This window comes from Ovis aries, chromosome 14 (assembly GCF_016772045.2).
Source record: "Ovis aries strain OAR_USU_Benz2616 breed Rambouillet chromosome 14, ARS-UI_Ramb_v3.0, whole genome shotgun sequence".
NCBI classification, from domain to species: domain Eukaryota; kingdom Metazoa; phylum Chordata; class Mammalia; order Artiodactyla; family Bovidae; genus Ovis; species Ovis aries.
The window spans coordinates 47,170,620-47,197,290 of NC_056067.1; the positions used below are offsets into that span (position 1 = coordinate 47,170,620).

Sequence of the window (26,671 nt, forward strand, 5' to 3'; positions counted from 1 at the left end):
GTTCCCAGGCTGCTCTCAGCTGTGACCACCATCTTGAATTTTTTGTTTAACGTTATTTGTTTTGAAATAGTTATTTTTGAATGTCTACAACAATCTCAAACTATACATAGTCGTCTGGGACTTGTATTTTTCTTTTAATATTGTGATTAATCCAGGTCATTTCGTATAGAGGTTTTTCATTTTTTACTGCTGTGTAATATTCCACTAGGCAAAGATATCACCTGTTTTAGTCATTTCTGTGGCAATGCATGTATCATTAGTGTCCAGATTTGTTTTTGCTCTTCTTGGGCTACTGTGACTGTTGTTAAACACATTTTCTAAGGTGCCTGAACAAGAATTTCTTTGAGGTATATAATGGGCACAAGATTGGTGGCTGTAGGATGTGAGCATCTTTAATTTTGCCAAATATCGTCAAACTGTTCTCAGATTCTCACCAAGGATGTGTAAGAGTTCCTGTTGTTCTGTATCCTGTCATACTTGGTTTTATAAAGCTTTTTTGTTTTTGCCAGTCTGATGTGAGATGAAATCTCATTATGGTTTTAATTTGTATTCCCCTGAGGACTGGTAAGACATTCTTCTCATTTATGTTTTTTGGATATAGCCTATTCATCCTCTTTGCTTCTTTTTCTTATTGATTTGTAGTCATTCTTTGTATGGTCTGGTTACTCATCTCGAGGCTGCAGCCAGGCCTAATGAAACATTCATGATTCTCATATCTCTGTTTCCTTTGTTGTCTCCTCTCTCCACTCTCTCCCCACCTCCATGATGCCTGTTTGTGTCCTCCAGCTCACAGTGATTCTCCCTGAAACAGTTCTCAAATTATGGGCGTTTTTATACGTTTGCTTGGATATATGACTATACCTGTTCCACCCATTGTACCATAGCTTTGTGATCCCAGGTGTAGCAGGATTAGGTTCAACTGTAGGTAATAGAAAACCGCTTATAAAACAAACTGACAATGGCTTAAACAAGGTAGAAGTTTATTTCTCTCTCGCATAAAGGAGTCCAGTGATAATGAGGCCCGGGCTGCACTCTAATCCAGAACCCAGGTTCCTTCTACCTTCGTGCTCCACCATCCTTTTACTGTCACCTCATGGTTCAACATGGCTGCTTAACACTCCAGCCATTATATCTCAGCAGGGGATGAAGATGGACACTTCTGCTTAATGGAAGTTTCACGCTATGTTCTGCTTACAGACTCTTGTCCAGAATTTAGTCACATATATAGTTAAAAGGGAATCTAGAAAATATATTTCACATGACCTTGTTCTTAGCTAAAAATCTGATTCTATTACTGAGTTAAAAGGGGAGACTAAATACTGGATTAGGCTGCCAACAACTTTACTTGTTCTGAAAAGTTCCCTAAAATGGCTCTTAAAGGAGTTGCCAGACACCAGGATGGCGCCTCTAGATGATGCCCCTTTTGATTCTTTGATTTGTTACACAGATGTTTATTGAGCATCTGTTTTGCACAGGCACTATTCTGGGAAGTAATGAACAAAACAAGTGAAGTCCCCACCCTCACGGAGCTTATTTTTATAAAAGGGAAGATACATAGTAAACAGACAAGGAGTTTATAGTGAATCAGAAAGAGATAACAGGTGTGAAAAGAAATGCAGGAGAAGGCATAGGATGAGGATGAGTCGCTGACCTGCTTCTTGAGAAACCTATATGCAGGTCAGGAGGCAACAGTTAGAACTGGGCATGGAACAACAGACTGGCTCCAAATAGGAAACGGAGTACGTCAAGGCTGTATATTGTTACCCTGCTTATTTAACTTATATGCAGAGTACATCATGAGAAACGCTGGGCTGGAAGAAGCACAAGCTGGAATCAAGATTGCTGGGAGAAATATCAGTAACCTCAGATATGCAGATGGCACCACCCTTATGGCAGAAAGTGAAGCGGAACTAAAAAGCCTCTTGATGAAAGTGAAAGAGGAGAGTGAAAAAGTTGGCTTAAAGCTCAACATTCAGAAAACGAAGATCATGGCATCTGGTCCCATCACTTCGTGGGAAAAAATGGGGAAACAGTGGAAACAGTGTCAGACTTTATTTTGGGGGGCTCCAAAATCACTGCAGATGGTGACTGCAGCCATGAAATTAAAAGACGCTTACTCCTTGGAAGGAAAGTTATGACCAACCTAGATAGCATATTCAAAAGCAGAGACATTACTTTGCTAACAAAGGTCCATCTAGTCAAGGCTATGGTTTTTCCTGTGGTCATGTATGGATGTGAGAGTTGGACTGTGAAGAAGGCTGAGCGCCGAAGAATTGATGCTTTTGAACTGTGGTGTTGGAGAAGACTCTTGAGAGTCCCTTGGACTGCAAGGAGATCCAACCAGTCCATTCTAAAGGAGATCAGTCCTGGGTGTTCTTTGGAAGGACTGATGCTAAAGCTGAAACTCCAATACTTTGGCTACCTCATGCAAAGAGTTGACTGATTGGAAAAGACAGCTGATCCTGGGAGGGATTGGGGGCAGGAGGAGAAGGGGACGACAGAGGATGAGATGGCTGGATGGCATCACTGACTCGATGGACGTGAGTCTGAGTGAGCTCTGGGGGTTGGTGATGGACAGGGAGGCCTGGCGTGCTGCGATTCATGGTGTCGCAAAGAGTCGGACACAACTGAGCAACTGAAGTGAGCATGTGGTGCGGTTTTAGTTTTTTTTATTTCTTAAGGATTCATTTATTTTTGGCTGCACTGGATTTTCATCGCTGCACGTGGGCTTTCTCTAGTTGCGGTGAGCGCAGGCTACTCCTCATTGCCGTGTGAGGGCTTCTCATTGCAGTGGCTTCTTGTGGAGCAATAGAGCTAGAGGCTTCAGTAGTTGTGGTTCGCAGGCTTAGTTGCCTCGAGGCATATAAGATCTTACCGTACCAGGGATCGAACCCATGCACCCTGCTTTGTAGGCACTCTTAACCACTAGACCACCAAGGAAGACCTGGTGCTGTTTCAGATAGAGTGAGTGGTCAGGAAAGGCCTCCTTCATGAGATGATGTTGAAGCTGAGATGAAGGAGGCAAGTGAGAGAGCCATGTGGATCTCTGGGGGAAGAGCATTTGGGGCAAAATTTAGGGGCCAGTGAAAGGCCCTGGGGCAAGACAGTTACCAGGCTGCTTGAGGACCTTTAAGGAGTGGTTAGCAGAGCTTGAGATTGATGAGGGAGGGCGGTGGTGGGAAATTGAGAGGAGAGAGGTGGTGGGGCAGATCAGTGGGGGTGAGGGGTTGAGGGGGCTTGTGGGCCACAGTGAAGGCTTTTGGCTTTACCTGGGGTGACATGGAGATACGGAAGGGATCCGAGCAGGAAGACGACGTTATTTGATCATTAGCACTCGATAGTGGAAGTGATCTTTCTTTCTTCTCAGTTCAGTTGCTCAGTCGTGTCTGACTCTTTGTGACCCTGTGGACTGCAGCACGCCAGGCTTCCCTGTCCGTCACCAGCTCTCGGAGCTTGCTCAAACTCTTGTCCATCATGTCGGTGATGCTATCCCACCATCTCATCCTCTGTCATCCCCTTCTCCTGCCTTCAATCTTTCTCAGTATCAGGGTCTTTCCAGTAAGTCAGTTCTTTGCATCAGGTGGCCCAAGTATTGGAGTGTCACCTTCAGCATCAGTCCTTCCAATGAATATTCAGGACTGATTTTCTTCTCAGAGCACCGTGCATTTTTCACCTCCAGACACCTTTTGAAAAAGTAAATAGCATCAGGGGGCCTTCCCGGTGGTCCATTGGTTTAAAATCTGCCTTGCAATGTAGGGGATGCCAGTTTGATCCTCGGGCTGGGAAGATCCCATATGCTTCAGAGCAACTAAGCCTGGGCAACTAAGACCTGACACAGCCAAATAAATAAATAAATACTATCAACTCTTATTAACCGCTCTGGTTTTATATATATCTGCCACTGCCCTCTCCCACTGGATTATTTTAAAGCTAAATATTTCAGTATTGATCTCTGAAAGATAAGGATTCTTTAAGGACATAATGACAGTATTACTGTCATGATTAAAGTAACTACCAATAATTGAGTGTCATCATCTAGTGTTCAGTTAGTGGCTCTTCTCATAAATATCTCTGTAGAATTGATTTGTTCCAGTCAAGACCTGACAAGGTCCATGGTTGGATTTGGTTCACATGCCTATTAGATGTCTTTTAATCTAAGTGTCTAATCTAATCTAGGTGTCTTTTAATCTATGGGTGCTCCCTCCCCAACACTTTTTTTTTTTTCCTTTTAATAGTTTAATTGTTGAGAGAAGCCATGTCTTTTGTCCTGAGATTTTGTATATTCTGTGTCTGGCAGATGTGTGGTGGTATTTAATGAGCTCTTCTGTCCCTGGTGTTTCCAGTGAATGAGTGGTAGGATTGAGACTGGAGCAGATTCGTATTTGAGATGCGCGCGCACACACACACATTTGTGTGTTGCTGTGTTTGTATGTCTGTTGTTGTTAAGTCACTACGTCGTGTCTCTTTTGAGACCCTGTGGACTATAGCCCACCAGGCTTCTCTGTCCATGGGATTTCCTAGGCAAGCCTTCTGGAGTGGGTTGCCATTTCCTCCTCTCAGGGATCTTCCTGACCCAGGGGTCAAACCCCTGTCTCCTGCATCTCCTGCATCGGCAGACGGACTCTTTCCCGCTGCGCCACCAAGGAAGCCCTTGTATACCCATCAGGGTCTGTGAAGCCTGGTGTCTCTTTCCACGGTGTTCTGTAGAGCTAGCCACTGTAGATGACTGTTATATAGACCCAGGCTTTCGCTTGGGGGTTGCAAAAATTGTGACATTGTAATTCGACCCTCCTCTTCACTTATTAGCCGGAATATTCCTGTAGAGAAGAAACCTCTCTCATCTATTATTCAGCTATCCGGAGGGTACTGACTCTTTTCAGCTTTTGTTTATGTTAGAAATGAGTAGTGAACAACTGGCCTGGTGTCTAATCAGCTGGCTTTTCCTTCCATGATTCTAGCCTTCTTTGTTTTTGTGTTCATGCGTTTTGTGTTATTTACTGGCCTCTGCTACTGCCCACGTCTGTCTTGGATTTGGGAAAAAACAGATGAGTGGCGCTCACAGTCATCTCATTTTGTAGGCATGGCTGCCTCGGGCCTTACCTTTGACCAGGTGGAGCCCTGTATGCTTGTCAGTGTAACCAGGGAGAGTCAACTCTAGACTGTTGACATTTTCTTTCTTTCTTTTTTTTTTTTGCCCTCTCCTGCCCTGGCTATGTATTTCCAAACCAACAGCCTCTAGAGAGTTATCATTCAGTGCCAGGGGATTAAATCTTTCTGCTTGGGGCAAGAGGTTTTTGAGCATTTGAATTTCTTCTGATCTGAAACTCCATTCTTAAGACAAAAGAACAATAGAGGGCTCCTCTCCATTGGAAAGGCCAGCCCTTCTAGTAGCCTGGCCAGGGGCGAGCTCTGACCCCAGCCACTGCGGTCTGGGTCATAAATTCTTTAGGGCACTAACATGCTTGAAATCACTTGGGTGCTTTGTGATCAGTTACATACTGGATACCTGAGGGTTTTCTTTCCTCCTGGAGATTACAAACACATTTATTCCCACTGGGTGGGGAGAGAAGATTTGATGTGGATTGGTGCAGAATTCATTAATTCCTTCAGCCCCTGATTTGTTCATTTGGCAAATATTTATGGAGCCTCATGTGTTCCAAGTGCCGGTGTCAGAGCCTGGGAAGGCCCATACTCTGGGAGTTTACGTTCGTGCTGAAGGACACAGGTAATAAAGTGGTAAACAGAGTGATCATATCCTTTCAGGTGAGGATGAATAATGCTCTGAAGTCATGGAAGCAGAATGTGAGTGCACACACCTGAAAGGTGGAGGGGGGCTGTGGGAGGCCAGATAACCGGGGTGCTTGGGGGAGAGCCTCGCTGGGGTAGTGACACATCAGCTGAGCTTGGGATGGTACGAGGTGACAACCTTGTGTAAGACCCGGGGGACAGCCCTCCCAGCTGAAGGGGCAGTGAGGGCAGGGGTGGGAGTGAGCTGGGTGTGTCTGCTCTCTCATTCCCTCTGGCTGCTGTGACAAGCAGAGATGGCAGAGGTGGGGGCGGAAGTGGGGCGATGAGGGAGGTGGAGTGAGCAGAAGGGTGTAAGTAGTTACTACTCACACTTTCACAGATGAGGACACTGAGGCCCAGGGAGGTGAAGCCCTTGATCCTTGTCACCCAGCTCCCTGGGGCCCGGGTTGGGAGCCGGGTAGCTCATCCCAGAGTCTGACCTTGGTTGAGCTATCTGACCACAGCTGTTAATTCATGATGTTGACAGAGTCTGTGCCTAGCAGGAGTCAAATGTCAGTGTCCTACATGTATGAAATCAGGACAGGGGATCAAGTCCACATTAGTGTCCCTTCCACCTTCCTGCTAACCTGGGTCCTGACACACCTTTTATTACAGTGTTTATTACAGGGCGGAAAACAAGGACTTTTTGGTTGCTGACACATTCGTAACTTGACTTTGTAAGTTGACACTCGGGCCAGATAAAAAGTGTATATAGGCCCCGGTCTTCGAGCTTCTGAGCCTGCTTAACTGATGGGGCTGAAAGTCTCCCCAACCATCAGATCCTTCTTATCTCCTCCTCCAGCGCTCCATGGGTCAAGGGGGCTCACTCCTTATGTGGTGTGACCTGTGTGATGCCTCAGCCAGATTCACGGCTATATTTGGTGTCCCCTAGGAGAGAGGCTTGAGACATCCCCGGCCCCCAACCCCGCAACATGGCTCCTGGAAAAGGAGTTTGGTCCTGCTCACCACTTACCCTGTAACAAGCGCTGATGGATGCTGATCATCTGCCACTACCTGCATTTAGGATAGGCAGCAAAAATTTTCTATCGATAGGTTTTTTAAAATTCTGTTTTGGGGCTTCCCTGGTGGCTCGGTGGTAAAGAATCCCTCTACCAATGCAGGAGATTCGAGTTCAATCCCTGATCCACAGGAAGTGCCCAGAGGCCTTGGCGCAACTAAACCTTCCCCACCTCAGTGAGAAACCCATGCCCCGCAACTAGAGAGTAGACCCTGCTCGCCACAACTAGGGAAAAGCCCTCATGCAGTAACAGATTTCTAGCACAGCTAAAAATAAATAAATAAAATTTTTTTAAAATTATATTTTAAAAATACTGATTTAAAAGTTACAGAAGCCACTTGCTACTTTTAACAGTTCAGAGAGCAGAGCAGCCTGTAAAACATGGAAGCTCCACGTTCCCACTGTGGCCCTAGCACCTGGCCTTCTCGCCTCCCTCACTTGCCCAGAGGGACACCGCATGTGTGCCTCCTTGCTGTGTGTATGGGGGATTGTGTGTGCTAAGAGAGCGGGCTCTGGAGCCACAGTGCTTGGGTTCAGATCCCAGTTTTGCTGTGTGCAGACTTGGGCCTTGACTTAATCACTCTGTGCCTCAGTTTCCCCCTATGTAAAATGGGAGTGATGATCCTAACTTCTTGACTGAGGATTCATTGCATTAAGTATGTAGCAGTTAGAGTGGCACCTTGGACGTGACAAGTACTCAAACGTTAGCTGTTTTTATTACACAGGTATATACGGGTATTGTTTTATAGACATACTTTTTCCACGTATGCACTTTCCTTTAATAATTGATCTTGGAGAGCCTGCCATGGTACTCACTGGGTCAAGGTCAGCCACATTCTTTTTAATGATTTCATAGTATTCCATCCTGTCAGTGCCTGTTGTTGAACACATTGGTTGTTCCAACCTTCACTGTTATAACTGAACATCTCACACACCAGAACCTTTGTTTGCTTCTTAGATTTTTCTTAAGACAAAGCCCTGGGGTTGCAATTATTACCACAAAGTGAATAAACAGCTTAAAGACTTGTGATATTTATTGCTCACGACTTCTAGGATCTTTTTATTAAACATATGTATTCTTTGTTAGTTGCCTGTTTGTTCTAGGGTTGTTTTTTTTTCCTTATAGATTTATAGGGGATCTTTACATTATTGAAGGTATGATTCTTTTGTTATACGTTGCAAGTTTAATTTAAAAAAATTTATTTTTAATAAATTACATTTTTGCCCACCATGTGGCTCGTGGGATCTTTAGTTCCCCAACCAGGGGTTGAACCTGGGCCCAGCAGTGAAGGTGCCGAATCCTAACCACTAGACTGCCAGGAAATTCCCTAATTTGTGAGTTTAAATTTCGACTTAGTTTTACTTTTTTTTTTTTTTAATGTTGTTAAACATATCGAGACTTTTCTTTTTAAAGCTTTGGTTTTAAATTTGAGGTAATTATATCCCTAGTTATTTTATGGCTTCCTCTTTTACATTCAATATGTGGAATTTTTTTCTTGGGGTTAGGTGTGGGATAAAGATCTTAAAAACACCCTTCACCCACCCTTAAGCAATAGTTAACCAATCATCTCCTTCATACTGTCAGAGCAATACATTCTTTCCCACCCGTTTGAAAAACTTATGAGCCAGGCCCCAGTCTAAGTGTCTTAACACTTACCTCTCAGTCCCCTGCTATAACTCAATGAAGCGGGTTGGTAATATCGCCATTCACTGGAGAAAACCAAAGCACCCAAGGGTGACTTTGCTTGCTTAATGTCTCACAATGTGGATGAGGCAGGCCATCCTGGCTTGCAATCTTGTGGATTTATTCAGTCATGAGCTCCCTTATTTCTATTTTCAGCAGCTTTTCCTGCAGTTGCTTGACAGATCTTCCTTTTATCCACTAGTAATAGCCACTTCCATTACTCCTGTGCTATTCCCTGCCTCGTTGCCTTGGCCAGGACTTCTGTGACAATGTTAAATACCAGTGGGGGGTTGCAGATGGGCGTGGGGGCCTCAAACTGCAGGGCCCCCCTTGTTAGGGGCCTAGTTAGGCAGGGCAATGTCAGTACAATGAAGCAGCGGTTCCCAACTTTGATCTGAAGTAGAGCTCATGTAATAATAATTGAAATTAAATGCACAACAAATGTAATGTGCTTGATCCTGAAACCAACTCCTACCACCAAGTCCGTGATTTAACTGTCTTCCATGAAACCGATCCCTGGTGCCAGCAACGTTTGGGGAGCACTTCAGTAAAGGACTCATCTGCCCCATGGCTGGGCCAAACCAGGGAAGAAGCTGGCTAAGACTTGACTGGCTGTCTCCATCCCAGGACAGGGGGTCTGATTGGCTCAGCCGTGGTCAGATGGCTCCCTCTCCTCCAGAGCTGTGGCGAGGCAGTAAGCATGGTACCCACACCTCTCATAAGATGAGGGCTTTCAGAAGCCGACCCTCTTCTTTGCTCTCCTGGCCTAGGACATCATTCCTCTTCGCATATATGAACCAGCATCATGCAGTGGTTTTGCACATGGGTCAGATGACTTGGATTCAAAGCTCAGCCGATTACTAGCTCTGCGAGTTTACCTTTTGTTTATCACTTCGCCTCTCAGGGCCTCTGATTCCTTACGTGTAAAAGATGATAATGGCTTCTACTTTACTGGGCTACTATGAGTATTTAATAAACTTATGGAGGGGACTTCCCTGGTGGTCCAGTAGCTAACACTCCATGCTCCCAGTGCAAGGGGCCTGGGTTCGATACTTAGAGAACTGAATCCCGCATGCTGCAACTGAGACTCAGTGCAGCCAACTAAATTTTAAAAAACTTATGGAAAGTATTTAGTCTGAGCCTGCTACATTGTAAGTGCTCAGGAAGTATTAGTTCTCATCACCACCATCATCCTTACTTATTTATTTATTTTTTCTGAGACTAGATAGGGTTCTATTGTTCAACCTTGGGCTTCGGAATAATGAGTCAGGAACTGATCTCAGCTTCCCCAACTAACCCTGTGACCTTCACCGAGTGAGCAACTTCTGGAGGAGCTTTGGGTTCTTCATCTGCCGAGTGGGAAGAATCACAAACTGACAGGGCTCCTTCCCTGGGTGTTTCATGTGCTGTCTGCGGTTTGGGGCGATTGTGGAGAGGGAAGAGATCCCCGGTGTCTGGACTCAGTATAGCCTGAGCTTCTCCTGATCACACACCTTGCAGGTGTGACCTAGTGGTGAGGCTGAGGTTAAGATCTGCCTTACCTCCTTCTCCAGTTTTCTTGCCTGGAGAATCCCAGGGACGGGGAAGCCTGGTGGGCTGCCGTCTATGGGGTCGCACAGAGTCAGACCCAACTGAAGCAACTTAGCAGCAGCAGCAGCACCTCCTTCTCAGAGTTGTGCAAGGCCTCTCTGCACGTGGTATGACACCACACCTATTCCATCTGCTGCCCCTGGACTGTGAGAGCAGGACCCAGGTCTGACCCACCCATTCCTGTCCCCTGGCTTCAGTGCCGCGTGGGAGTACAGAACACTCACCCTCATCAGGCTTCTTCTCTGGTGAAAGACTGATCTGGACAACAGCTTCTCAGAAAGTGTATTTGTATTTGGTCATACCCCTTCCCCAGTTGGTGATTCTGAAACCTGGCTGGGCATTTGCCTCACCTGGGGAATCTTATTAACAGTTGGGCTTTTCTGGCTTCTCTCCTGGAGCTCCTGTTTGGGCAGGTGTAGAAGATAACTGTCTACTGGTTTGGCTGCCTGGCAACCATTCTTTGAGATTTTCCCTCGGGGAACTGTGCTTCTACCTTTCAGTCCATTTATTTACTGAGCTCTACTGTATATATGACGGGAGCTTCCCTGGTGGCTCAGCAGTAAAGAATCTGCCTGCAGTGTAGGAGACCCAATCCCTGGGTTGGGAAGATCCCCTGGTTCAATCCCTGGGTCAGGAAGATCCTTTGGAGGAGGGCATGGCAACGCACTCCAATATTCTTGCCTAGAGAATCCTGTGGACCAAGGAGTCTGGTGGGCTGCAGTTCACAGGGTCACAAAGAGTCAGAAATGACTGAGGCGACTGAGCACGCACCACATGTATGACACCAGTTACTCTAGCACTGGGGACCGGGAGTGAGTCAGACACTGAAAGCCCTGCCCTTAGAAATGAGACGACAGTGTCTCTGCTTCTTAAATTTCTTTCTTTATTGTGATAAAAGTCACAGAATATAAAACATGCTGCTGCTGCTGCTAAGTCGCTTCAGTCGTGTCCGACTCTGTGCGACCCCATAGATGGCAGCCCACCAGGCTCCCCCGTCCCTGGGATTCTCCAGGCAAGAACGCTGGTGTGGGTTGCCATTTCCTTCTCCAATGCATGAAAGTGAAAAGTGAAAGTGAAGTTGCTCAGTCGTGTCCAACTCTTTGCGACTCCATGAACTGCAGCCTACCAGGCTCCTCCGTGGGATTTTCCAGGCAAGAGTACTGGAATGGGGTGCCATTGCCTTCTCCGATGAAACATGCTATTTTAACTATATTTAACTGTTCAGTTCAGTTACATTAAGTACATTCATATTGTTCTGCAACTCTTACCATCATCCATCTTCCGAGTTTTTCACCTTCCTAAGTTGAAAGTCTGTCCCCATTAAACACTAACTCCCATCCCCCCTCCCCATCCCCTGGAATCTACCACTGACTCTGTGAACTTCACTATTCTAGGCACCTCCTGTAAGTAAAATCAAGCAGTATTTGTCTGCTTCACTGGTGGCTCAGATGGTGAAGAACCTGCCTGCAATGAGGGAGACGTGGGTTCGATCCCTGAGTTGGGAAGATCCTCTGGAGGAGGGCTTGGCAACCCACTGCAGTATTCTTGCCTGAAGAATCTCTAGGGACAGAGGAGCCCGGCGGGCTACAGTCCATGGGCTCCCAAAGAATCAGACACAACTGAGCAACTCAGCACACACTCAATTTATATTGGAATGCATGTTTAAGGTTAACTTAATACATGGAGATGGTAATATCTTATAAGTTATCAATTATCTTATGAGTTACATATTAGATTACATATGTTAGATAACAGTCATTTTCTGATTTCAATAATTATACTCTGACTAGGAGAATATCATTGTTCTTTGGAAACAGGCACTGACTTCTGTAGGGGTTGAAAAGAAGAACCAATTCTTGGAAAAAGGACCAGCAAACCAGTATTGGCTGAGCAATTGTAAAATTGACTAAAATATTTATCCTTTTTCATTTTGGGGGTAACGGTCATGAAGACTCAGCCGTAAGGAAATGCTTTGTTTTATAGTATAGGTTTCTATTCAGGAAGCCAGTGTGTGTATGCACAATTTTGAGTTTAAAGGTTCTGAAAACATTAGGAAATAGGAAGTTTATAGATTCTTTTCTTTCTTTATACTTTGGTGTCTTTCTCACATTTTCCAGAAGGAACTTTTGGAAATAGGAGTGAGAAGCAGCTTTAAGAAAAAAAAGCCCCTCCCCCTGCTTGTGGAATGTTCTGGTCCATATGGTTTGGCTGTGGAACCGTGAGCAGGCACGGGTCCTTCCCATCAGCCCCCGTCCCTGCTACAGTGACTGGTTCAGGAAGGGGGGTCTCATCAGACCACTCAGAATTAATACGTATCCTTGGCCAGAAAGCACCAGGAAAGAGGTATTTTTCTTTCTGCTGGGATCTGAAGTTGTGGGGCAGAAACCTAATGCCACTGGGGACCGTCTTTTCCAAGGGGTCAGACAGAAAGAACATAGAAATGATTAGTTCCTGATAAGCTCTGGAAGTAACTGGTGTTGGAATAACCCCTGCACTTGTCAGCATGGTGACCCAAAAGATTTCTTTTTTTTTTTCCCTCCAGCCAGTTTGAGTTGGGTCTCAGCCACTGGCAACCCAAAGAGCTCTGTAAGTAACAAAATAATCTTAGTGGGCCCTATAACTTGGAGCTTAAACATTTTCCACAAATGATTTGCATCAGGTTTCAGAACCACTTTGCTAGGGTTTTCCGAGCCGTCATTCTCAGACTTCAGTGAGCGGCAGACTTGCCTGGAAGTCTTGCTAAAAATACAGAGCCTTTGCTCTGTTCCAGACTGCTGGAGGTTCTGATCTGGAGCCTGAGGCCAGGGGATCTGAGTTTTGAGCAACTTCCACTCTGACAAAGGGCAGAGATCATGCCCAGTCTAAGGCTTTACCCCTGGTTGGGGCCCGGGGTCTCTCTCAAATGAATGAAAGTAAAGTTTGAGTCTAGATCACCTTTGGAAAATCATTCCTCTCCTGCCTGTTACCCAGCTGTGCACACTACATGATATTTTAATAAACCTAACCAAGGGACTTCCTAGTGGTCTAGTGGTTAAGACTTTGCCTTCCAATGCAGGGGCTTTGGGTTCCATCCCTGGTTGGGGAGCTGGGATCCCACATGCCTCGCAGTCAAAAAAACCCCAAAACATAAGAACAGAAGCACTATTGTAACAGACTCACTTTAAAAATGGCCCACATCACCCCTGCACCCACATCACCACTGTGGAGCCTGGGAACCTCACCTACTGAAGCCTGCTCACACTAGAGCCCATGCTCCACAGCAAGAAAAGCCTGCACACCACAACTAGAGAGTAGTCCCCACTCACCGCAACTAGAGAAAGCCCACGCAGCAATGAAGACCCAGCACAGCCAAAAATTTTAAAAAGTGATCCACTTCCAAAAAAAAAACGTAAGAAATCTAACCAAAGGAACTATGGTTAGATATGTGAGCTTCATTAGTGTAATGGTTTAACCAGCGTGGACCCCTCAAGTAGTTTGGAAACAGCTGGATATTGTGCAAGCTGAAATTGTTGCTTCAAATTCAAAGCAGTCTGCTCTTGAAGAAAGATTTTGGCGGTAGTGGAAAATGTTCCAGAGGGCAATTACTCACTGACTTAGTCTGAGGTAATTTATGGTGAATGCTTCCCTCACGTGTGTGTTGTGTGTGTGTGTGTGTACATGTGGACCCGTACTTACTTGGAGGTGAAGGAAGGGCCACAGCCCTTTTACTTGGATGAAAGGGAATCTTTTGAGTTGACCCATCAGGCCAGAAAATCCCTTTTCACATACCATCTTGTAGCAGCTTTGCTCTTGAGGCCCCTGAGAGCTGGGGGGAAGAAGGATGTGGAGTCTGAATGAAATGCCCTGTTGGCCCTCACCCCAGGCACGTGTGGCTTTGCCATTGTCTAAAGTCTTTCCCCCTAACAAGGATTTGTACCCTACACTGAGTTCCTGTACCTCAGCCACCAGGAATTAGGGCGTGGGTTGGCCATGATTATGCAAATTAAACTGATCTTCAGATATTTTTGTTTGTGTCCCCTCAAGAGAATTCTGATAAGCCACACCTCTTTTTACATTATAAAGCTAACGTCTAAAATGATTTTATGATAACAAAATTTTTCTTATTTGTGGGAGAAAGACAAGAGTGCATATTTTATAAGATGAGATAAGATGAAGACTGTAATTGAAATAACTATTCTAGGATATGATTAGATAAAGTAGATTTTTCACTCCTCTATTAAATAAAACATGCAGACTCTGAAAGAAATCAGATTTGGAAATTTTTTCTGGTGGATTTCAAAAGGTTTGGTGGTCCTGCAAAACATTCCATTTAAGTGAATCAAGATCACTAACCTTCGACAGTTCTGAATTTAGGCAATCCCAGCATGGACCAAAATATCCTGTTTTTAAGGCCAAGTTTCATATCTAACAGAAATATGTGTAAGTCAGGGAAAGACAGGCAAGTCTGGGAGCTTAAGGAGCTTTAGTATTCATTAAAGACTACTTCTCTGAAACCAGTGTTTTGATGCTTTCTGTTGCTCAGAGGCCTGGAAATTTATACACCCCGCTGGGCAGTGCTTTTTGAAAAGAAGTGGGAGGTTGTGCAGTGAGGGCTGGACAGCTGAGAAGGCTGGCTGGTTCACAGATCAGTCTCAGGAAGGAAACCTGTGGCAGTTGACGATCTCTCCCCTTAGAGACATTTGTGTTCTTGGATCAACTGAAAGTCTCTTTAAACCCCTGGAGAGCAGTACTTCCTCTGAGCATGAGGACTGAGCTGAAAGAATTTCGCTGTTTCTTATCTCGTTGATGAGGAAGTCCAGGGGTATCTAGGTTACCGAGATGGTTGACTGGCTCACCATGGTCACCACTGCTGCTGTCATCATTGCAGATCCAGTTGATCTCATCTCCTGGCTCAGCAGGCTTCCTCCTCCTGTGTGCATGGTCCAGGGGCCATTCTGCAATCCTGGGCATCCTGGCCAGATAGGATAGTGTATAAGGGAGAAGGAAGCTGGTACCTGTCCCCTGAAGCCCCAACCAGTCTCTTCTTGCTTCTTGTTGGCCAACTGACTTAGATCAGACCATCTCCTACTGAGAGGTAACAAACTATCATGTTAGTATGTAAAAATTCTAAACGTCACTTCTCTATCACTCAGTGGCTAAAAGCCAGTTGTCAGATGCCTTTACACCACATTTCCCCTCTAGTCAGTATCTAAACTTGCATCACCTGCGTCAGCCTTGGTCGACTGGTTTCATATCCACAGGTGGTTCTTACCTTCTGATTGTATTTAAAGTGTAACTTTGAGACTTTGCCTGCTTTAAATATTGTAGTGAGTTTTGAGAGCATAAATTTTTCCCACATAAAAAATTAGGTTGAAAACACATCAAGAACTATATACACTCAGTGAAGTTTGTGTATTAAAAACCAAAGAGGCATTTTACTGGGAGAAGAATTTTAACCTGAAGGACATTCTTTGTAGTGATACCTGGCTTATAATAAGCCCTCAATAAATGCTACTTGTTATTCTTACTGGTAGGGTATTTGTTAAAATCTGTAATACCCTGTTTCCCCTAAATTAACAGTGTCTAATAAAGTAGCCATTCAGAAAATGTTTGTTGAGTGAATTAGAAAGCACAGGGTAGTGACTGAATTGACAGCCTTGGAATTGTTGTTTTTTAGTCACTAAGCTGTGTCCAACTCTTTGCAGGCCCATGGAGTTGTAGCCTGCCAGGCTCCTCTGTCCATGGGGTTTTGCAGGCAAGAATACTGGAGTGGGTTGCCATTTCCTTCTCCAGGGGATGAAACCCGACCCAGGGATCAAACTCCCATCTCCTGCGTTGGCAGGAGGATTCTTTACCCCTGAACCACCAGGGAAGTCCAATAGCCCTGGTACTAGACAGACCTAAATTCTAATCCCATCTTTGCCATCGTTTAGCCTTGATTAATTTCCTAGTAAAAACAGGATTAACTAAAGGTACTGAGTCAGTACGGCTAGGCTAGGTTATGCTGCTATAACAAATAACCTTAATATCTCAGTGACTTAAAAGATGGGGATTATTTTCTTTATTACTGCCACATGTTCCTTGTGGGTTGATAGTATTCCCTGCTCTGCATCATTCTCATTCAGAGATCCAGGTTCTGCCGTCTAGAAGATGTTCACTCATGCAGGAAGGGGAGAGTGGGGGATTGTACATCAGCTCCCAGAGGATCCCACATGGAACTGACCCACATTGCTTCTGCTTATATTTCATTGGCCAGTGAAATATAAGCCTTCAGTGTGGTGGAGAGGTGTAGTCATACCCTTTGCCTAAAGGGTGAATCAGAACTAATACAATTGCAGTGCGGTTTAAATAAGAAATTTGTGAAGCATTTAGCACCGTGTCTTATGTTAAGTAGGAAGTGTAAGTGCTGTTTTGTTATGGTTGACGATGAAGATAGGAAAATAACTGGTTATTACTTTCATTCTGCAAATTTGCAGTGAAGTCTAGTGGTTGAGCTCTGTGACTAAGGTGCTGGCTTGGGTTCCAAAGTCAGTGGCCCTCCTTGCTAATAACCCTGTTGTTGAAGAGTGGTTCTAGTAGTGAACTCCTGGGGACCTGGGGATGTGATGTTCGTGCACGGAAGGGATCATTCCAGAGCCTGCCCTGGACACAACCAAGAGTAGACTGTTACTGTTGTTGTCACGCAACTTGTTTCATTAGCTGAACCTGAATTACCCTACATAGAGTAAGTTTAAAATTACTTAGCTTTTGTCTTTTGTTTCTTTTCCCGTACACCCCATTCAGTCCACACATACTTTACAGATTTTTGCTTTGTTATTTATTTATTTGGCTGTGTTGGGTCTTCGTGGCAGCACACGTGATCTTCATGTGTCATGCAGGATCTTTCATTACATAGCCTGGGCTCTCCAGTTGTGGCGTGAAGGCTCTGAAGCACGTGGGTTCAGTAGTTGGGGTGTGTGGGCTTTAGTTGCTCTGAGGCATGTGGAATCTTAGTTCCCTGACCAGGGATCTAACCTGAGACCCCTGCATGGCAAGGTGGATTCTTAACCACTGGACCACCAGGGAAGTCCCAACCCTAAAGGTTTTGATATGTCATTTCTTATGAATCATATATATTTTAAATGATTAGCAATTTTAAGGTACCTTTATTGAGGTATGATTTTTTATACCTGGGTTCTGCTGCTAGCAATCTGTTTTTTAGGCTCTCCATGTTTTAACATATTTCAGTTCACTCCTTTTGTTGCTGAATAGTATTCTGTTGTATGAGTATACTGCCTTTTGTTTATCCATTCACCAGTTGATGGATATTTGGATTGTTTCCAGTGTTGGGCTAGTATGAGTAATGCTGTTACGAACATTCGAACATTCATGTACAAGTCTCTTTGTGGACATTTGTTTTCACTTCTACCTAGGAGTGAAATTGCTGGGTCATTTGATAACTCTGTGTTTAACATCTTAAGAAACTGCCAAATTCTTTTCCAAAGTGACCATACTGTTTTACAGTCCCACCAGCAATGTATTGAGGATTCCAGTTTTTCCATATTCTCATCAACACTTGTTATTACAGCCATCCTAGTGGCTGCGCAGTGTTATCTCATTGTGGTTTTTATTCACATTTCCCTGTCGATTAAGGATGTTGATCATCTTTTTATGTGCTTGTTGGCCATATTATATTTTATTTGGTGAAATGTCTCTCTGGATCTTCTACTCATGCTTAATCTTCTTATTTGGTTGTAAGACTCTTTTGATGTTGTGGATAACAGTCAGTCATCAGATATATAATTTGCAAATAATTTCTCCTAGACTGAGATTTGTCTTTTCATTTTCTTAGTGATGTCTTTCGAAGTGCAGAAATTTTAAATTTTGATAAAATCAAGTTTATCAACCTGTTCTTTTATGGAACCTGCTTTTGTGTCATGTCTAAGAATTCTGCCTGATCCAGTGTCAGGGATATTTTTCTTATATTTTCTCCTAGAAGTTTCATACTTTTAGTATAACTTGACCTAAAACCCTGTTATCTATTTTGACATCACTTGTGTGTTATTTAAGGTAAAGATCTCAATTTATCTGTTTGTATGTGACTGTCCAGTTGTCCCAGCACTGTTGGTTGAAAAAAACCACATTATTGCATTGAGCTGTGTTGGCACTTTTGTTGAAAACTCTCAGGTTGTTTTTGTAGTTTTTTGGCCACACCACATGGCTTGTGGGACCTTAATTCCCTGATCAGGGATGGAACTGGGGCCACTACAGTGAAAGTGCCAAGTTCTAACCACTGGACCACCAGGGAATTATATTTGCAGATGTTAAACCAACCTTGCATTCCTGGGCTAAATCCCTCTTGGTCATGTTGCTAGATTTAGTTGCTAATATTTGTTCAGGATTTTGGTATGTATCTGCCTCCCTGCTGGCTCAGAGGGCTTCCTTAGTGGTTCAGACAGTAAAGAATCTGCCTGCAATGCAGAAGACCCAGGTTTGATCCCTGGGTTGGGAAGATTCCCTGGAGAAGGGAATGACTACACATTCCAGCATTCTTGCCTGGAGAATCCCATGGACAGAGCAGCCTGGCAGGCTACAGGTCATGGGGTTGCAAAGAGTCGGACATGACTGAGCGACTAATACTTGATGTACATATTCATGAGTCATAATGGTATGTAGTTGGTTTGTTTTTTTATGATCTTATCCAACTCTGGTAGTAGGGTAATACTTGTTCCATGGCATGAATTGGAAATATCCTCTCCTCCTATATATTTATTAGAAATTTATGAAGGATTGATTTTATATCTTCTGTAAGCCTTTCAAAGAATTCACCAGTGAAAGCATCTGGGATGAACTTTTTTTTTAATGGAAACATTTTAAATTACCTCTGTAAAATCATTTTCTTGTTAGGTCTAGTCAGATTCTTTTTTTTCTTTAATGCAGGTTTTGATAATTGTGTTTTTTTAAGATTTGTCCTCTTCATCTAAGTTGACTAATTTGTTGGCATAGAAGTATTCCCCTATATTCCTGTTAATTTCTGCAAAGTTGGGATATTTTTTCACTCCTATATTTTCTTTTCTCTCTCTTTTTGGTTAGTCTAGCTAAAAGTTTGCTCATTTTGTTGAGCTTTTCACTAAGAACCAACTTTTAGTATATGTGCTGCCAAAGCAAGCATAAGAACTAACTTTTAGTTTAACTGACTTTTCTGTTTTGTCAGTTTTTAATTTCATTGATTTGTTTTTTAATTGAATTATATTGACAATATAACATTATGTTAGTTTCAGATTTCAAACCATTACCATTTATATGTATTGTGAAATGATCACCACAGTAAGTCTAGTTATATCTGTTATCATACATAGTTAACTTTTTTTTTCTTGTGATAAGAACTTCTAAGATTTATTCTTAGTAATTTTCAAATGCAATGCAGTATTATTAACTATAGTCACCAAGCTATATATTATATCCCCATGACTTACTTCTTTTATAAGTGGAAGTTTGCATCTTTTGACCACCATATCCCCACTGCCCACCTCTGGCAACCCCCAGTTTGTTTTCTCTATCTGAGTTTATTTTTTGTTTGTTTAGTTTTCTCATGTAAGTGAGAACATATGGTATTTGTCTTTTTCTGACTTATTTCACTTAGCACAATGCCTTCAAGGACCCATCTATGGCAAGATTTTATTCTTCTCAGGACTGAATAATACTCCATTGTGTGTGTATCACATTTTTGTTTTTTGAAGTTTATCTGTTTATTTTTGGCTGTGCTGGCTGTTGCTTCTTTTTCTCTGGTTGCGGCCAGCCAGGGCTCCTCTCTAGTTGTGGTGCTCGGGCTTCTCGTTTCGGTGAGGTCTCTCGTTGTGGACCGTGGGCTCCAGGGCCTGTGGACTCAGTAGTTGTGGCTTCTGGGCTCTAGAGCACAGGCTCAGTAGTTGTGACACATGGGTTTAGTTGCTCTGTGACACGTGGAATTTTCCCAGATCGGGGATCTAACCTGTTTCTTGTGCATCGGCAAGTGGATTCTTCGCCTCTGAGCCACCCGAGAACCCCTGTCTCACAGTTTCTTCATCCATTCAACCACTGAAGGAAATTTATGTTGTTTCCGTATCTTGGCTCTTGTAAATAATGGCTGCATGAATATGGGGTGCATATATCTTTCTGAGTTAGTGTCTTTGTTTTCTTTGGATAAATACTCAGAAGTGGAATTGCTGGATCTTATGGTAGTTCTATTTTTAATTTTTTGAGGAATCTGCTCATCTGTTTTTAGTTTCTTCAGGTGAAAACTTAAATTATTGACTTGAATTCTTTCTTATTTTCTAATATAGGCATGCAAAGCTATAAATTTCCTTATAAATAGTGACTTGACTGCATTCCGTAAATGTTGATATGTTTTTGTTTTATTCAGTTTAAAATATTTTCTAATTCTCCTTGTGATTTCTTCTTTAACTCCTGGGTTATTTAAAAGTGTCTTATTTAATCCAAATATTTGGAGGTTTATCAAATCTCTTTCTGTTGTTGATTATTGATTTAATTCTGTGTGTTGGAATAACATTCTTTGTATCATTTCAACCCTGTAGAAAATTTAAATCTCACAGAGAAATGCAGAAATACCGTAGGTGGAACAAATGGTTATCTTCATGCAGAAGAACAAAGTTAGATTCTTACCTCACACCATATACAAAATTACCTCAAAATAGACCATAGATCCAAATGTAAGAGCTAAAACTGTAAAACTCCTAGAAGGAAATATAGGAGTCTGTCTTTGTGACCTTGGGATAGGGTAGTGGTTTCTTAAATATCACTCCAAAAGTACAGGTAACAAAAGAAAAAATAAATATATTGGATTTTAATCAAAATAAACTATTTTATGTGATTCAAAGAACACCAGCAAGAATATAAAAACTCAAACCATAAAATGGGTGGGAAATGAGCTGTTGATTGATTTGATGCTCCTTGTACGTAATAACCTGTTTCTTCCCTCCTACTTTAAAGATTTTATTCTTGTCTTTGTGTTTGAACAGCTTGATTATGTGTTTCTAGGTGTGACTGTGTTTTTAGTTATCCTATATGTAATTTGTTGGGCTTCTTGGACATGTAGACTGATGTTTTTCATTAAATCTGAGATGGTTTTGGCCATTACTTGTTAAGATTGTTTTCTTCCCCTTCCCTTTTCTCTTTCTTCCTCTTTTGGAACTTTCATTATACCTGTGTTTTTGTCCTTCCTTCATTTCTCCCCCCGTTTTTTACTGTTTCAGATTGGATAAGTTTTGTTGATCCACCTTTAAAGCTCACTGGTTATTTCTTTTGCCATTTCAAATCTGTTGAGCTCCTCAAGTGCGTTTTTCTTTGCAGCTATTATAAACTTCAACTTTAAAAGTTTCTTTTTTTAAAAAAAAAATATTTCTTTATTGTCTCTACTTTTAATTCTTTAAGCATGATTTCCTTTAGTTGTTAACTTATTTACAGTAACTCTATGAAGTCTGTTTGCTAAGTCTAACTTCTGAACCCTCTCAAAGACAGTTCCTGTTAACAGCTGCTGCTTTTCTTGAGTGTGGGTCACCCCTTACTATTCCTGTGTGTGTGTCATATTCTTTTGTTGTTGTTGTTGAGAACTGCACGTTTTAGATTGTATATTTCAGCAATTCTGGATTCTGATCCCTTTTTCCACAGATCATTGTTTTTCTAAAGTTGTTTTGTTCTTTTTATTCATTGAATGACTTTCCTGGGCTAATTCTTTGGTGTCTCTCTCTCCTGTGGTATAGAAACTGATGCCCATGCTCTTTAAAGAAAAAAAAGGTCTTAATTATAAGCTTTACTTACTAGAGGTTGTCCTAGGTTCAGAATGATTTGGTGGTGGTGGTTTATTCGCTAAATCGTGTCTGACTCTGGTGACCCCGTGGACTGCAGCCCACCAGTCCATGAGATTTCCCAGGCAAGAGTACTGGAGTGGATCGCCATTTCCTTCGCTAGGGGATCTGGACCCAGGGATCGAACCCGTGTCTCCTGCTTTGGCAGGCGGGTTCTTTACGTCTGAGCCACAAGGGAAGCCCTCAGTGTGGTTTAGTGGCCAGCTGATGCTTGATCAGAGGTTGTGCTGAAAATCCTTGAGTTGGTAAGGCAATCTTTTGTGTGGGTTGGGTAGTATTTTCAAAGTTTAAACAGTCTATGAATTTTCCTCTGTTACTGCTTTATGCCTGGTCATCCAGTATCTTCTTTGCATAGTCTGAAGGGCTCATGTTCAGCCAGGGATATGTGGATAGTGAAGGCCCTCTCTTGTGTCCCTGGAGCTTGCATATGGCTTTGTATAAATATACATTCTTCCAGACCAGCAGGGATACCCAGGAGCTTACAGGTCCAGTATGGCTGGCTCATTCTCTGGATCTTCCTGTGAAAGTTCTGGTTAGTCTGCAGGTCCATTGCTTGCTCGAGCCTGGTTGTAACCACAGTTCAGCTGTGATGATAGCTTCTCCCATTTGTTTGCTACTGAGACTGCTACTGTTTTAATAATGCCCAGGGGTGTGGGGTTTTGCCTTGCCTCTCTCCGATTCGGTCAGCCTCTCCAGCAGTGAAGTTTTCATGGCTTGCTCTGCTTTGGTTAAACTGTAGCGCAGATGGAGCATGTGATGGGAGTAACCTAGGTTAAATACCACATACCTCCACTATTCTTACTCAGAGTTCGGCAGTTTTTCTTACATAAACGCTTCTTAGGTTATTGTATGCATTTGGGTGATTTCTAGTGTCCTCAAATGTTTGTGTTTAGTAGTTTGGTCCATTTTTTTTAATTGGTTTTTGGGAGAAAGGATTTTGAGTTCCTCATTTCACCATTCCAGAAGTTTGATTGACACTTTTGACTTTTGATTTCCTGTTTAACTTAAGACACCCACAAGTATTTGTGAATTTTGCAGATTTCAATTATGTAACCCTGGCTACCCCTTTTGATCTGCTGGAGAACTTTTATTTATTTATTTTAAAATGCTTTTATTTACTTGGCTGCCCCAGGCCTTAGCTGTGGCACTCGGGATCTTTAGTTGCTCCATGTGAACTCTTAGCTGTGTCATATGGGATCAAGTTCCCTGACCACGGATTGAACCTGGGTCCCCTGCATTGGGAGTGTGGAATCTTAGCCATTAGACCACCAGGGAAGCCCCCATTGGAGAACTTTTTAAATTGCTTTTTTGTTTATTTGTATTTTACACTTTACATTTTATGATGAACAGTTGCCAACATGTAGAAGTACAGCATATATGATCTCATCCTGACTAATCTCACCTTATTAATATTCTGATTGTGCCTACTTCTCCTCACCATTAGTTTGAAACAAGTGTTATACATCATATCCAAGCCACAGTTATCTCAGTATGTAATTCTAAAAGGAGAAGGTCACTTTTTGAAAACATAACCACAATGCCATTATTACAACTAAAACAATTAATAGTAATTACTTAATATCATCACATAAACTTGGAAAACTTTGAAAAATAAGATGCCCAATCCAATGAAATCAGACTCTCTAGGGCTGAGTTCTCAGTATCAGGATATAGGATTAAACTCCCCAGGTTTGTTCGCTTGTTTATTTTTATATTTATTTATTTGGCTGCCTCAGGTCTTCTTTGCATCATGCAGGATCTTTCGTTGCTGTGCAGAGACTCTCTAGTTGTGGTGAGTGGACTTAGTTTCCCAACTAGGGGTGGAGCCCACATCTCCCACATTGCAAGGTGGGTTCTTAACCATTGGACCACCAGGGAAGTCCCCCACTCCCCTGGTTTAGAACTACTAAGTTAGATTTCTCTTTATCCTTTTCCAAAATTGTGTTTATTTCTTGTTTAAATGCATTAGGGTCAGTGTGTTGTGATAGGAAAAATTCTCTTTGGGGAAATTTGAGAATTTTCTTAACATAGGATCAGCTTTTATGAATATTCAGTGGATATTTTATAAAGAATGAATCTTATCTGCTTTCAGGTAAAGAGATTTATATCAACCTTTAAAACCAAATTGCTACCAACAGGGACCTACTGTCCAGCACAGGGAACTGCTCAATACTCTGTGATAACCTAAATGGGAAGAAAATTTGAAAAAGAATAGATTCTTGTATATGGATAACTGAATAACTTTGCTGTACACCTGAAACTAACAAAACATTGTTAATCAACTGTGCTCCAGTAGAAAACAAGGAAACCAAGTTGCTAATTTATGTTATTCAGCTTCTCTGTAGCCTTATAATTTGGCCACATTATCTATTGTTGCTCTCCTGAAAGGAGTGTGTGTATGTTTCCCACAGTCATTATGATTTTGTCTATTCTTATATTTTTAATGGTTTCTGTTTTAAGCATTTAATTCTTATTTTTTATTTTTATTTATTTTTTTTGCCATATGGCATGTGGAATCTTCCCCCAACCAGGGATTGAACCCGTGCCTCCTGCCTTGAGAGCACAGTCTTAATCACTGGACCACCAGTCCTGTTTTAAACATTTAGATTCACATTTCCCTCATAACTTTCTGCCACAAAAAGTTGGCAGACAGCAGACTGTCTCCTACCCACCCCCTCCCCCCTGTTCCTGCATTTCCAAATCCTGAATTATAGTTAGAATGTCCTCTGATGTCGGTGTCATCAGATGTGTTGGGTGACATCAAATGCCACTTCAGCCCTTCTCTAACAGGCCCTGTCAATCCAAGGTTCATCTTAGGGTCCCAGCCTTGACTGTGCCTCAGTATGTCTGGACATGGCCATCAGGATCCTGCCCACCTCCAAAGCATCTGTCGCGTTCCTGATCTTTGTGCATGGTAGGTACTTAAGGGAAGCATGTATATTAGAAACAGCAAGCTGTGTGCGATTTAACACCTGATTTTTTGTGGCCCGGGTGTGTGCTGGGCTCGCTCTCCGCTCCCGCTGTTAGTACCATTTGGTCTAGACACAGAGTGTCTCCCCCACCCCCAACTCCCCTGCTGTGTGATCCACGGCTCAGTGTTTTTCCCCCCCGAGATACGTGCTAATTGGTTTTCAGTTCTGCTTGGATTTTAATGCTGCCCACTTCAGCCTTGGTCCAAAAACACTGCTCCGTTTGAAGAGGTGCCCCTCAGGAGGAGGAGTTCTCATGGTAGGGAGCTGGCAGGCTCTGCCCTCCCCAGCTTGCCATGGTGGCCGTGGGCCCCTGCCAGCCACACGTGCCACCTGCTTGGACTCTGCAAGGGGTGTTCTGCAGAGACCTGCTCACAGTGGCAAGGACAGGTTTGGACAGAGCTTCTTTGCCTCCATGAGTGGAGAGCGACCGGGTCTTGGTGGGTAGGGGCTGGGGGAGTGTCATTCGACCAGCTTTGGGGTGGTGGGATGGGGACTCCTGATCCAAGAGCGTTCTGGATGTGCCTTCTGGATGACTCCTGCCAAAGGCCCATCTCCCTCCGCCTTGCCCATCTGGGGTCTGCTCTGCTCTTGGGGCTGCTGCCGTGCCAGCCATCTGGGATGGGGAGGTGGTTTTGATCCACCTCCACTCACTCTCCTCTCTGGTGTTTACTTCTGTGCAGAATGCTGTCCGGGATTGCCCCACTTCTGGGCAGCCCGCAGGGGCCTGCCCCTCTGCAGCCCATCTTCCCTTCTCCTCACTCATTCAGGCCCTGGGGGCGTGGGGAGGCCAGTGTCAGTCATGCTGATAGAGACCAGGGGCACAGGGAGGAATGGGGCCATTTCTAGATCCCGGGAAGGGGGACGGAGCAGTTCCCACAGGCCTGAGGAACAGAACGGTGGTTGGAAGGATGGCCTGCCAAAGTAGACAGATCCAGCACCTCCCCCCGCCAGCCGGGGCATTTGGTGACGGTGACCCCACCCCTCCAGGCCTCAGGTTCCTCTTCACAGTATTAGTTTTCTGGAGCTGCCATAACCAAGTACCATGAACTGGGTGGCTTAAACAACTAAGTGAATCATCTCAGAGTTCCAGAGGCTAGAAGTCCAAGATCCAAGTGTTGGCAAGGTTGCTTCTTTCAGAGGGCCATGAGGAAGACTGTTTGCCTCGCTCCTAGCTCCAGACAGTTCGCTGGCAGTGTCTGGTATTCCCTGGTTTCTGGGGCATCATTCTGAGCTCTGTCTTCACTTTTGCGTGGTATATGGTGTTCTCCCTGCAGGTATGTCTGTGTCCAAACTCCGCTTTCTTCTAAGGGCACCAGTCACACTGGGTTAGGGGCCCACCCAATTCCAGAGTCACTTTGTGAAGTCAAAGTGTTAGTTGCTCAGTCACGTCCGATTCTATGACCCCATGGACTGTAGCCCACCAGGCTCCTCTGTCCATGGAATTCTCCAGGCAAGAATAATGGAGTGGGCTGCCATTTCCTTCTCCAGGCATCTTCCCAACCCAGGAATCAAACCCACATCTCCTGCATTAGAGGCAGATCCTTTACAGTCTGAGCCACCAGGGAAGCCCAGGATAACTGTATTTTAACATAATTGGTTACCTCTACAACTACTCTGTCTCTAAACAAGGTCCCATTCTCCGGTGCTGAAGATTAGGACTTCAGCATGTGAGTCTTGGAGGGGACACAGTTCAACTCACAGCAGAAGAAAAGCAACTCTGATAGTACTACCCATGCATGAGGATTGTTAAGTTACTAAAGCACTCGGCTCAGTTCCTGTCACATCCTAAGTGCCCAGT

At 43.6% G+C, this 26,671-nt stretch overlaps 1 protein-coding gene across 7 annotated transcripts in view; it reads left to right on the forward strand.

Moving 5' to 3' along the window:
- Positions 1 to 26,671, forward strand: part of SIPA1L3 (signal induced proliferation associated 1 like 3) — a 254,293-nt gene that overhangs the window by 22,777 nt on the left and 204,845 nt on the right. Inside the window, exon 2 of one of the 7 annotated variants that reach the window (XM_060398593.1) lies at positions 1,789 to 24,808. The exons of the other annotated variants lie outside the window; for them this stretch is intronic. The gene's annotated coding sequence lies outside the window, so the exon portion shown is untranslated. The remainder of the gene's footprint in view (positions 1 to 1,788; positions 24,809 to 26,671) is intronic. 7 annotated transcript variants of the gene reach the window in all.